Genomic DNA, 11,230 nt, shown 5'->3' on the forward strand with positions numbered 1-11,230 from the left:
AATACTTGTTAGGTCAACCTTTTTAAGTGTGACTGTAAGAAGTCAAATTACTATACTGATGGTTGCAAATGTGTGAGAGCTGAAACAAATTGTAGAAAAACAAAAAAGCAACAGCAACAACAGAGAAAATCCAAGGAAGAAGAAAATATTGAGGCAGAAACACAGTTAAGGAAAGGCTCAGCAAAGAAGGTCGGGATAAAACAGATGGAGGCCCCAGATGGAGCTCCCACAGGCAAGGGTGGTGGCGATAACTAATTTAGCTTAAGAAGTAATAACACATGACTGGAAAAAAGTGGTAAATTTCCTATTTGAGATATCCGCAGACAACAATATGATTTTGATAATGTTAATGAGAATAAAGCATATAGAGGGGCCATGTAAGGTCAGATACCCCCAAAAGTTGATTCTGTTCTTCTGGACGTAGCGTTTTCAGTGGGAGAAACGTTTCATCACCGACTTCTTCAGTCTCAGCTGACTGCAGGTTTCCCCAATAAACAGTACATTTGCATAATGACTGAAACTAGCAACACTGAAGGAACAATGGGCCTGGGAGGTCAATTCCTTCATTATTAATATGCAAATTCTCATGACCATTTATCAACAACCACTAATCAAAGACCACTGCTCAATGGCCATGAGTCCCATTCACAGAGAGATGGGGAATCAGAATCAGAATCAGAAAGGGTTTTATTGCCAAATGTTGAGCAGGTTTACAACATTAGGAAATTGCTGCGGTGCTTCAGTGCAAACATACTGTCATAAATTACGCTTAAATAGACATGAAAATAAAAATAAGAATAAGAATTAAAAGTGCTAAGTAGATAGATATATACATGATATATACATGAGTGCAGGTGGTGATCAGTGCCAAACATGGAATGATGCAGTGAACACAGCGTAGGGTCATATGTTAGTGGTGGGAACAGTCATACGGTTATTGTTCATGTGTCCAACAGCAGAGGGGAAGAAACTGTTCTTATGGCGAGAGGTTCTGGTGCGAATGGACCGGAGCCTCCTGCCATGGAAAAAGACTTTCGGACTGCCTCGAAGAGATTCTGGCAAACCGTCAGGCGTCTCAGGAGGTGGTGGTCCCCATCTTTAAGAGGGGGGACCGGAGGGTGTGTTCCAACTACAGGGGGATCACACTCCTCAGCCTCCCTGGGAAAGTCTATGCCAGGGTGCTGGAAAGGAGAGTTCGTCCGCTAGTCGAACCTCGGATACAGGAGGAACAATGCGGTTTTCGTCCTGGTCGCGGAACACTGGACCAGCTCTTTATCCTCTCGAGGATACTTGAGGGTGCATGGGAGTTTGCCCAACCAGTCTATATGTGTTTTGTGAACTTGGAGAAGGCATTCGACCGTGTCCCTCGGGGTGTCCTGTGGGAGGTGTTGCGGGAGTATGGGGTGTCTGGCCCATTGCTACGGGCCATTTGATCCCTATACAACCGTTGCACGAGCTTGGTTCGCATTGCCGGCAATAAGTCGGACTCGTTCCCAGTGGGTGATGAGCTCCACCAGGGCTGCCCTTTGTCACCGGTTCTGTTCATAATTTTTATGGACAGGATTTCTAGGCGCAGCCAAGTGGCGGAGGGCTTTCACTTTGGTGGCCTCAGAATCTCATCTCTGCTTTTTGCGGATGATGTGGTTCTGTTGGCTTCATCGGGTGGGGGCCTCCAGTTCGCAGCCGAGTGTGAAGCAGCGGAAATGAGGATCAGCACCTCCAAATCTGAGGCCATGGTTCTCAGCCGGAAAAGGGTGGAGTGCCCACTCGGGTCGGGGATGAGTTCCTGCCCCAAGTGGAGGAGTTCAAGTATCTCGGGGTCTTGTTCGCGAGTGATGGGAGAAGGGAGCCGGAGATCGACAGACGGATTTGGGCTGCAGCTGCAGTAATGCGGACGCTGCACTGGTCCGTCGTGGTGAAGAGGGAGCTGAGTGTAAAAGCAAAGCTCTCAATTTACTGGTCGATCTACGTCCCTACCCTCACCTATGGCCACGAGCTGTGGGTAGTGACCGAAAGAACGAGATCGCGGATACAAGCGGCAGAAATGAGCTTCCTCCGAAGGGTGGCTGGCCTCTCCCTTAGAGATAGGGTGAGAAGTTCGGCCATCCGGGAGGGGCTCAGAGTAGAGCAGCTGCTGCTCCACATCGAAAGGAGCCAGCTGAGGTGGTTCGGGCATCTGACAAGGATGCCCCCTGGGCGCCTCCTGGGTGAGGTGTTCCGGGCATGTCCCACCAGGAGGAAGCTCCGGGGCAGACCCAGGACATGCTGGAGAGATTATATCTCTCGGCTGACATAAAATTTATATAATTCATATAATTATTCTAACTGAAGAGAAGATAAGGTAAGATATTTTTTTTACTTGTTTTCACCTGGACCTGGGGCTGTAAACTCGCCTAAACTTGCAATCCTGCAACAGAACACAGTTCTCTCTCTGTTTTTGCAGTCTCTCCCACCAAAGTGAACATTAGAGCAATTTCAGAGGACTCATTCGAGTGTGTGACAGAAGAGAGCCCAAATGCAAACGTTACCTGGCACAGGTAAAGTAGTTTATATAATGATTTCAGCTCAAACATGTTCCTGAAAAGCCTTTAGAGAGATAGAGTGACATTGTATTTAGAGCTATATTACCTGTAACAGAGGTCAGTTCAATTTTAGGAGGGAGGAGGGAGGAGGAGGGAGACAGGGCAAAAGACAGACAGAAAATAAACTGTAGAAACAATAATATCAGATTGAATCTCAGTGTGAACACTTCAAGCACATAAGCTGCAGTCTGATCAGATGGCCAGCCAATTTAAAAATACAACATTTAAACTTTAGCTGACAGTGTTTTCAGAAAATATCAGCACTGGGAGCAGCGTGTGAGCAAGCTGTATATTCAGAAAATAAATGACATATATTTATACACGTATAAAAATACTGCACATAGTATATACTGCTAAAGTTTTGGTCTTCCAACAAAGGAAACATCATTTGGATGCTGACAACAAGTGTTTTACAGCCCAAATCTTTGTATAGCAATCAACATTAGCATGCAGATATAAAATCAGCTACAAAAAATATTGAGACAATGTGTAAATAAAAACAGAATGCATTGATCTGAAAAAATGTTGCATTTTATTAATAGTAGAACACAGCAAACATATAAAATGTTCAATCAGAACTTTTTTTTCTGGTTAACTTTTAACTTGAAACAATACATCTAAAAACAAGTCAGGACATGACCGTGTTTACTACTGTGTACTCTTATGTCTTTATTTAATAACATTCCATAACCTATAACCTGACGATACTAGCTGCAAATGTGGTGAAAGGTCTGGAGAGTTCAGACTCTGGACTCTTCTGCTATGAAGCCAGACTCTTGAATACCACAGTGTGCAGTTTAGCATTGCTAACAAAGAGCTAATAACTGAAATTCTTTTGACTTTTGGCACAACTCACATTGTACTGCCCTCTCTGTAAAATTTCATGTAGAGTCTCGTTCATGTTTTTCCAGATCTGGCCAGTCTTTGCTGCAGTCTGCTGTCAAAGTAAAGGGTGCAAAGCTACAACTGCTGAGTCTGAGCTCTGACCTAAATGGCCTCTATCAGTGTGAAGCATATGGAAGAAAACACAGTCAGCTGTATGTGCATATGGCATCAGGTGAAGTGAACTTGTATTTAGCTGTGCAGTTTGTCAAAATCTTCTGAATTGTTTTTGTGATTTCTGAGCTTTTGTGTGTTGTTATTCTGTTTTCTTTTTTGTCCATTCCTGTCAAAGGAAACTCGAACATCTAGACAGATTTCTTTGGTAAGCAGCTAGTTTAGAGAAGTGGTTGCCTTACCCTAAAGTCAGCACAAAGCAGACAAGTTAATGGATAATGGATGCCTTACCCAGTGCAGTATATGATCATATTCAATTCAATATTCGTTTTGGATTTGACCTTTTGTAGATGTTTTCATTGTGATGTTGTTCAGTTGTCTTCTTTGTTGACTTCTGTCAAGGATTGAAAGAGAAACATTTGCTTCCAGATTTAAAGTAAAACTATTCCAACCATCCTGAAACAACAGGTTAGAATTCCTTGATAAACAGATATTTTAATGAAGTGGTTGACTTAAACCGCAGCCAGCACCACATACAAGTTTCAGTTCAGATTTATTTATATAGCAGCAAATCACAACAACAGTTGCCTCAAGGCGCTTTATATTATAAGGTAAAGACCCTACAATAGTATACAGAACACAGAAAACCCCAACAATCATGATGCCCTATGAGCAAGCACTTTGGCGAGAGTGGGAAGGGAAAATTCCCCTTTTAACAGGAAGAAACCTCCAGAACCAGGCTCATCTGCTCCAACCGGCTCCAAGATAAAGACATGCTTTTGGATGAGTTTGAATGGGATGGTGCATCCAGTGCAACACATTATTATTCAAGTCAGTTTCACCTCGGAGGATGTTCAAGCTACTGATTGTTGTTTTCTAGGTCATATCGGGAATACGTTGGGTACAGGTGTTTGAATACTGTTTGATTCATCCAAATGTGAAATTCAAAACTAAATGCAATGAAAGTGTAAACAACACATCCCAATCTCATTATATTCTTCCTTCTTGTGTCCCTGTAGAAGCATGCTGTGCTGTTTGGGTCTTATTTGGTGCTCTGCTTTCTCTGAATGTTGTTGGAGCTGCAGCATGGTACTTCTATAGATGCAGACATTTTCAAAGGTACTTAGAACCATAACCCAGCATACACTTAATATGTAGCATAATATGGAAAACTCCTTATATCAAAGCTTATCATAAACCTTGACAGAAATATCTGATGCATTTAGTCACTGATGTTTATTTGAAATTTCACAAAAAAACAAAACAAAAAACAAATACAACCAAATACAATAAAGTTAAAGTCCAGCCTAGGAAGTTCTGAAGTAGTTGAAAATTCTGATTTCACACTAATCTGCATCTTACTGTGTCGCACATCACCTAAGCCCTTTAATTCAGTCTTCTTTTCTTTGTTTGTTTTTTCTAAAAAACAATCATGATTTTGATGCTATTTTTTGAGCTCTTAAACAAATGTTTCTTCAGAGAAATGCTGTCCTCACAGGACAGTCATACTGGATTTTATTAAATATGATTATTGCTGGGGCGACCGTGGCTCAGGGGGTTGGGAAGCTCATCTGTAACCGGAAGGTTGCCGGTTCGATCCCCCTGCTCTCTGTCCTGGCAAAACACTTTACCCTACCGCCTACTGGTGTTGGCTAGAAGGGCCAATGGCGCGATATGGCAGCCAGTTGCAGCTGTAGCTTACCTCCACCAGTGTGTGATTGTGAGAGTGAATGAATAGTGAAATTGCAATTGCAAAGCGCTTTGGGTGCCTAGAAAAGTGCTATATAAATGCAATCCATTATTACTTTAGATTAAACAGAGTGAAAAGCATCAACCTTAACCATCTGCAGCAGTAATATTAATTATAAAACACAGATGGAAAAAACTTTCTGTAGAATAATTACTTTTACTTGACATCACCTACATACGCGTTGTCAGTAACTCGTTTGTATTAAGCACATTGAGTTTACATATAACTAAAAGTGCTTTATAAATACACTTGCCAATCATACAGATTTATGTGGAGTAGTGTGTTTTCAGTGTTTTATTGCTATTTTAGGAATGGTTCAAAAAAATTATTCGACCACTCGTCATTGTCAGCTAATAGTAAATAAGTAGTAGTAGTAAGTAAAATATTTTATAATTCTTCAGCCAGGAAGATGTCCAGTGCAGCAAGCTCCAGGAAGGTGATCAGTATATTTAAAAGAAGAAAAAAAGAGGCAGCACAAAAGGTATGTTTAAACAATGGGAAAAGATGGGTGTGTGCGTGTGTTGGGGGCGAATAATGACTTAATGTCTGTATGTGTTATGTATGCCATACTTTATAGCTTTAGTTATGCACAATATTTCTTTTTAATTATTGTAACTGCCTTTTTGAGAGAGCAGTTGAGCAATAAATGTATTAACTTATCATTTTTTCATTACTATTATGTGTGTTGACTACTTAGAACATTTAAATTAATATCTTTTTCTAATATCTGCAGAAACGCTGAAAGTCTTTTTATGTTCAGTTAAATTTAAACACAGCTTTAAACAATGTGTCTGAATTCTCTGCCTCAGGAGTGTCTCTGGCAGTTGTGGAAGACATTTGGACCGAAGGCGCCACCATCCTTTTGTTCCAGACTCGACTACTAAATAGGATGAAAAATGGATGAAGATTCTTGGTTCTCATCTATATCCCCATCTGCCTGTCATTGCCATTTGGGTTTCATCAGCAATAAAACTGGTTGCAGCAGTTTTATTGTTTTCCACCCGCTTATTAGTATCAGAACCACCGGCACAAAAACATGTTAACACTGCAAAGATTATCCACAGCTATAAAAATGTAATCATTCAGCACCATGTCTCTTTATACTCTAAATGCACTTTGATGTCATGTACTGTGTTTTCTTTAAGCTGCTTTCCATTTCAAAATGTAAAAGGCTAAGTAGAATATTTCACTGCTGTCTTCACACAAAGTAATCTCAATGAAACCCTCTGATCATCTGTTTTGTGTTGACTTCATGGTATAAATATACTTGCTTGAGATAGAAACCAAATTCAGCTGGATTTTCTTTATTTTCGTGCCTATTTACATTGTAGATTTTCACTGAAGACATCAAAACTATGAATGAACACTTGTACAGACCAGCTGCCAAACAGTGTTGCAGGAGAACAGACTCAGTCTACTGAGAGGAGTACTTGTGGTTTTAATAAAAATGATGTTCTTGTTTAAAGTCCATTTTGCCAACATTAAGCTTGACATATTTGCATGTTTTGAAGTGTCTTGATCTGCCATCTTTTGGAAAAGATTTGAATGCACAGAATGAATTTACCTGAAATGATTCATCGGCATGTAATGAGGTGAAATAACCAGCAGATGGCACTTCATTATCTATTATGCTAGTGGTACCCAAAGTGGGGGCACGGTATGGATTAAAAAAAGAATGCTTGGACACTGCTAGCATAATGGACAGGTTTTTTGACAGGGCTCCCACACAAACGCAAAGCAGAGGTTGAAGCATCGCCAGATATGCTTCCAAGCAAACGTCCTTCCAAGCCAAAGACTAGAAAATACGATCCTAATGCAGGTAAGTAAATCTTCAAAAGTTGATTCTGTTAATCTGGAAATCAGGGTTTTCAGTGGGAGAAACGTTTCGTCACTCATCCAAGTGACTTCTTCAGTCTCAGCTGACTGCAGTTTCCCCAATCTTATAAACAGTGCATTTGCATAATGACTGAAACCAGCACCTTTTCACCTAAAAGGGAAAGACCACCCAAGTGCTCACTGTCACTTGGATGATATTTTGATGAGTGACAAAACATCTTCTTGAAAATGCTACTTCAAGAAGAACAGAATCAACTTTTGTGGATTTTCTTACCTGGATGATTGAGCATTCATCAAGAAGGTCAGATACTATTCATGCTGCATGATTTAAAATGAAGGCAACAGGCAGAGGATTACAGGCATAGCGCTAAAGAATGTAGCATCATGGGCAGTGTAGTCCGTGCTGTAGGGAGAATGGACTGCCATATCCGTTATGTGTCTGTGTGTGAGCGCGAGGGAGGGAGAAAAGTACGCAGGCACGTGCAGAGGGGGGGGCTAGAGGGACTTGAGCACCCGCCCCTTTCCTGATGGGTGCCCAAAGTGCCCTTTTGTTGAGGCAACTTTAAAAAATATATATATATAATTTTTTTTTAATGTGTGTGTGAGTGCGGAGTCCTGTCTGTGCCCCTCAACAATAATATTTAACTATTAATCACAGTTTTGCTAAATAAAAGGCTCTGGCTTGCATCAGTCACATGATCACATTTAACCAATGATCGCCCTTGACGGCAGAACGCGCTGGTTACGAGACGGGAACGAGCTCACAAAGAGCACGCGCATTTGTTGCGGTTCGGAGCTGTAGGAGAAACACAAGTTAACTCAGAGACACAGACTGATGCGACAAAACCAGTAAGTAGGTGTACAGTAGTGATGGCCAAATGAAGCTTTCTGAAGCACTGAAGCTTGTATTGAAAAACGGTTCATTACTCGAAGCTTTTCAACACAGTCCTGTTTGGTGACATCTGGTGGCCAAAAATACAAAGAGCAGCTTGAATCCACAAAATAAAACCAACTGCTTCATTACGATTGCCTACTCTACAGAGTGGATTTTTGTCTGATATTGGGCCGCTGTTGTGTTGCTTTGAACGTGTATTTTTTGGTGGTTAAAAAAATGTGTTTTATTTGTTTAATAAATAGTTTTGACCAGTAAACTCTCAAGGTTCAAGGTTCTTTATTTGTCACATGCAGTTATACAAGTATAACACACAGTGAAATGTAGCCTGACATGCTCCTCGACATGTGCCAAAAAATTGGGGGGGGGGGTGTAGAGGAAAAACATTATATATATATATATGTAGTATATACACTGGGTGAATGTGCAGCAGTAGCAGCAAGCAGGTGAATTCTGTACATTAATATGAATAGACATCTGACTATTTTACAGGATAGACAATATAAACATATTTAAAATTAAAGGAATTGAAATGTACATTGTGCCTTGGTTTAGTGTCTGGAAGAGTCCTGACTCAGTCAATTATAGATGATGTGAGAGGGCGGGTGTGTTTAGGGCACGGATGGCTTGGGGATAGAAGCTCCTCTTGAGTCTCTCTGTCCTTTCCCGGAAGATGCGGAACCTTCTACCAGATTGCAGAAGTTGGAACAGTTTGTTGCCAGGATGGGACGGGTCCTTCAGTATCTGCGCTTCTCTAGTCCGGCATCTCCTGGTGTAGGTGTCCTGAAGCGGGTAGGTGTCCTTGTTTAAACATGCACCATGGTGTGGTCTTCCTTTGCTTGTGACTTCTTGATGTTAGTAAATACAATAATTGAAAAATACCACGTTACATATAATATATACATATAATAATGTACAACACATTATGGAGTATGCTTCTGCCCTGAGGTCCTGCCTCCATGCACTTATGCAATTAATCGCTAGACAGGTGTATTTATAAATAATATTATATTAGGGAAATTTTCCCAGACATATTTTTGACCTGTGGGTAGAATTGATTGTGAAATGGAAAGGAAAAATGCTTATGAAATTGCAAATTAAAAACATGATGCATTTAAGGTAACCCTTTTTCATTTTTATTTAAAAAGAGAATTTGTTCTAGTGTGCGATGGCCGAACCTGTTCCTTTTCGTGGAGATCATTTATCCTGCCTTAAGGAAAATCCCTTCACATGGCCCAGAGGAGGCTGGAGTGCAGAGAAACTGGTAGAGATGCAGTTATACAGCCTACCTGGGCCCCACAAACTATCAGCTAAAGAGAATAAATAAATTCAATTGCTGCACATTTGGCAGACTAACATTTTCAGATTAATTAAACAATAAAATATATATTTTTACAACATTACATGTAAAGAGTCAAGTGGAAGTTTTTCTAAAGTTATTTAATGATATTTATATTATGGAGGCAGATTTTTGACATTTTATCTTTTTCCCGTTTTCAGATATAATAAACACGCACAAAACAAAAGTAAACGGCCAGAACACAAAGCTGTAAAACCCACCCGATTGACAAAAATCAACTCAAAATTCTCCCACACAACAGAACCTCCTCTATTCCTCGCTGGCTCCAAATCTCTCAGTGGAATGATCAGTGGTTCGCTATCTGTCACCATCAAAACACTCCACAAATCCCGTGAATGATTCGCTTCCTTATAAACCATTGAATCAGATACCGAAGCAGTTAGGTTCTAAATGAAGCTTCGGACGTCACCGATCACGTGACTCTGGCCAAACGAATCAAACTTCGATACAGTGCTTCTGAAGCAGTGTGTTGATTTTTTTGACACATGCACCGGAGCTTCAGCTTCAAGCGGGCCATCACTAGTGTACAGCGCACACTGTAGTGTATAGCACACAGGAGTATTAGCTTATTACGTACACGTTGGTAAGCTGTCTTGTTGCAACTGACGAACTGAAACAAACGAGCGTGCTGTGTGTGCAACAGCGCGACAAACATTACCTGTCCTTTTATTAACTGCACAAGTAGTGCTGGTCATAGCTGCTGGCTACCTGTGTAAGGCTGTCACCGTTTTACGGAACATATTTAGTTTTAAAGTAAGTTTCCGGGCTTTTCCTGCCTTTCTGGGGGGATTATATTTCACTAAAAAACGATCTAATATGCATCCATCCATCCGCTTCCGCTTATCCTTTTCAGGGTCGCGGGGGGCGCTGGAGCCTATCCCAGCTGTCATAGGGCGAGAGGCGGGGTACACCCTGGACAGGTCACCAGTCTGTCGCAGGGCCAACACACAGGGACAGACAACCATTCGCACTCACATTCACACCATTCACACAATGGCAATTTGGATTTTCCAATTAACCTATCCCTCAAGCTGCATGTCTTTGGACGGTGGGAGGAAGCCGGAGTACCCCACACAAACATGGGGAGAACATGCAAACTCCACACAGAAAGACCCCGGCCTGATGTTGGAATTGAACTCAGGACCTTCTTGCTGTGCGGCAACAGTGCTAACCACCGTGCCACCGTGCTGCCCGATCTAATATGCATGTCCACATAATTATGCATTATTATAATTATAATATATTAAAAAACACACGCTGTATTTTAAAAAACATACATTAAGAAGCAGATTATATCAGATTTATATTTTAAATAAGACAAAATTAGGATTTTACAGGAGTAAAATGATTGTATCTCTACAGTTTAAAAATGTAATAAACTTTGCCCCTGCACAGAGTGGATAGTGAAACAAATGGAATCATCATAAATACATTATTTCATATTTATTACTTCCCCCTCCTCATTCCTTTATTATTGTAGCTCTAGTAATAAATAATAATGCAAGGATTCTGGATCAGCACCATGATGCCCATAGTATATTCAGTATTCTGAAGAAGGTCTAAAATGTCACTGTGTGTGCGTGCATGTGTGTGTTTTATTTAGATGGATTTAAAAAAAATATTACTCATTACACACGCTGGAGAGATTATATCTCTCGGCTGGCCTGGGAACGCCTTGGTATTCCCCCGGATAAGCTGGAGGAGGTGGCTGGGGAGAGGGAGGTCTGGGCCTCTTTGCTTAGGCTGCTGCCCCCGCGACCCGGCCCCGGACAAAGCGGATGAAGATGGATGGATGGATGGATGGATTACTCATG

General features: G+C 41.1%; 1 long non-coding RNA gene across 1 annotated transcript; it reads left to right on the forward strand.

Annotated features, from left to right (window-relative positions):
* The first annotated feature begins 4,596 nt into the window (after window positions 1-4,596).
* LOC113008351 (uncharacterized) lies at window positions 4,597-6,653 on the forward strand. Its single transcript, XR_003270011.1, has 3 exons — window positions 4,597-4,697; window positions 5,730-5,809; window positions 6,138-6,653. It is a non-coding gene; the product is annotated as an uncharacterized LOC113008351 (long non-coding RNA).
* Window positions 6,654-11,230: the final 4,577 nt, after the last annotated feature.

Source organism: Astatotilapia calliptera, chromosome 16 (genome assembly GCF_900246225.1).
Source record: "Astatotilapia calliptera chromosome 16, fAstCal1.2, whole genome shotgun sequence".
NCBI lineage: Eukaryota > Metazoa > Chordata > Actinopteri > Cichliformes > Cichlidae > Astatotilapia > Astatotilapia calliptera.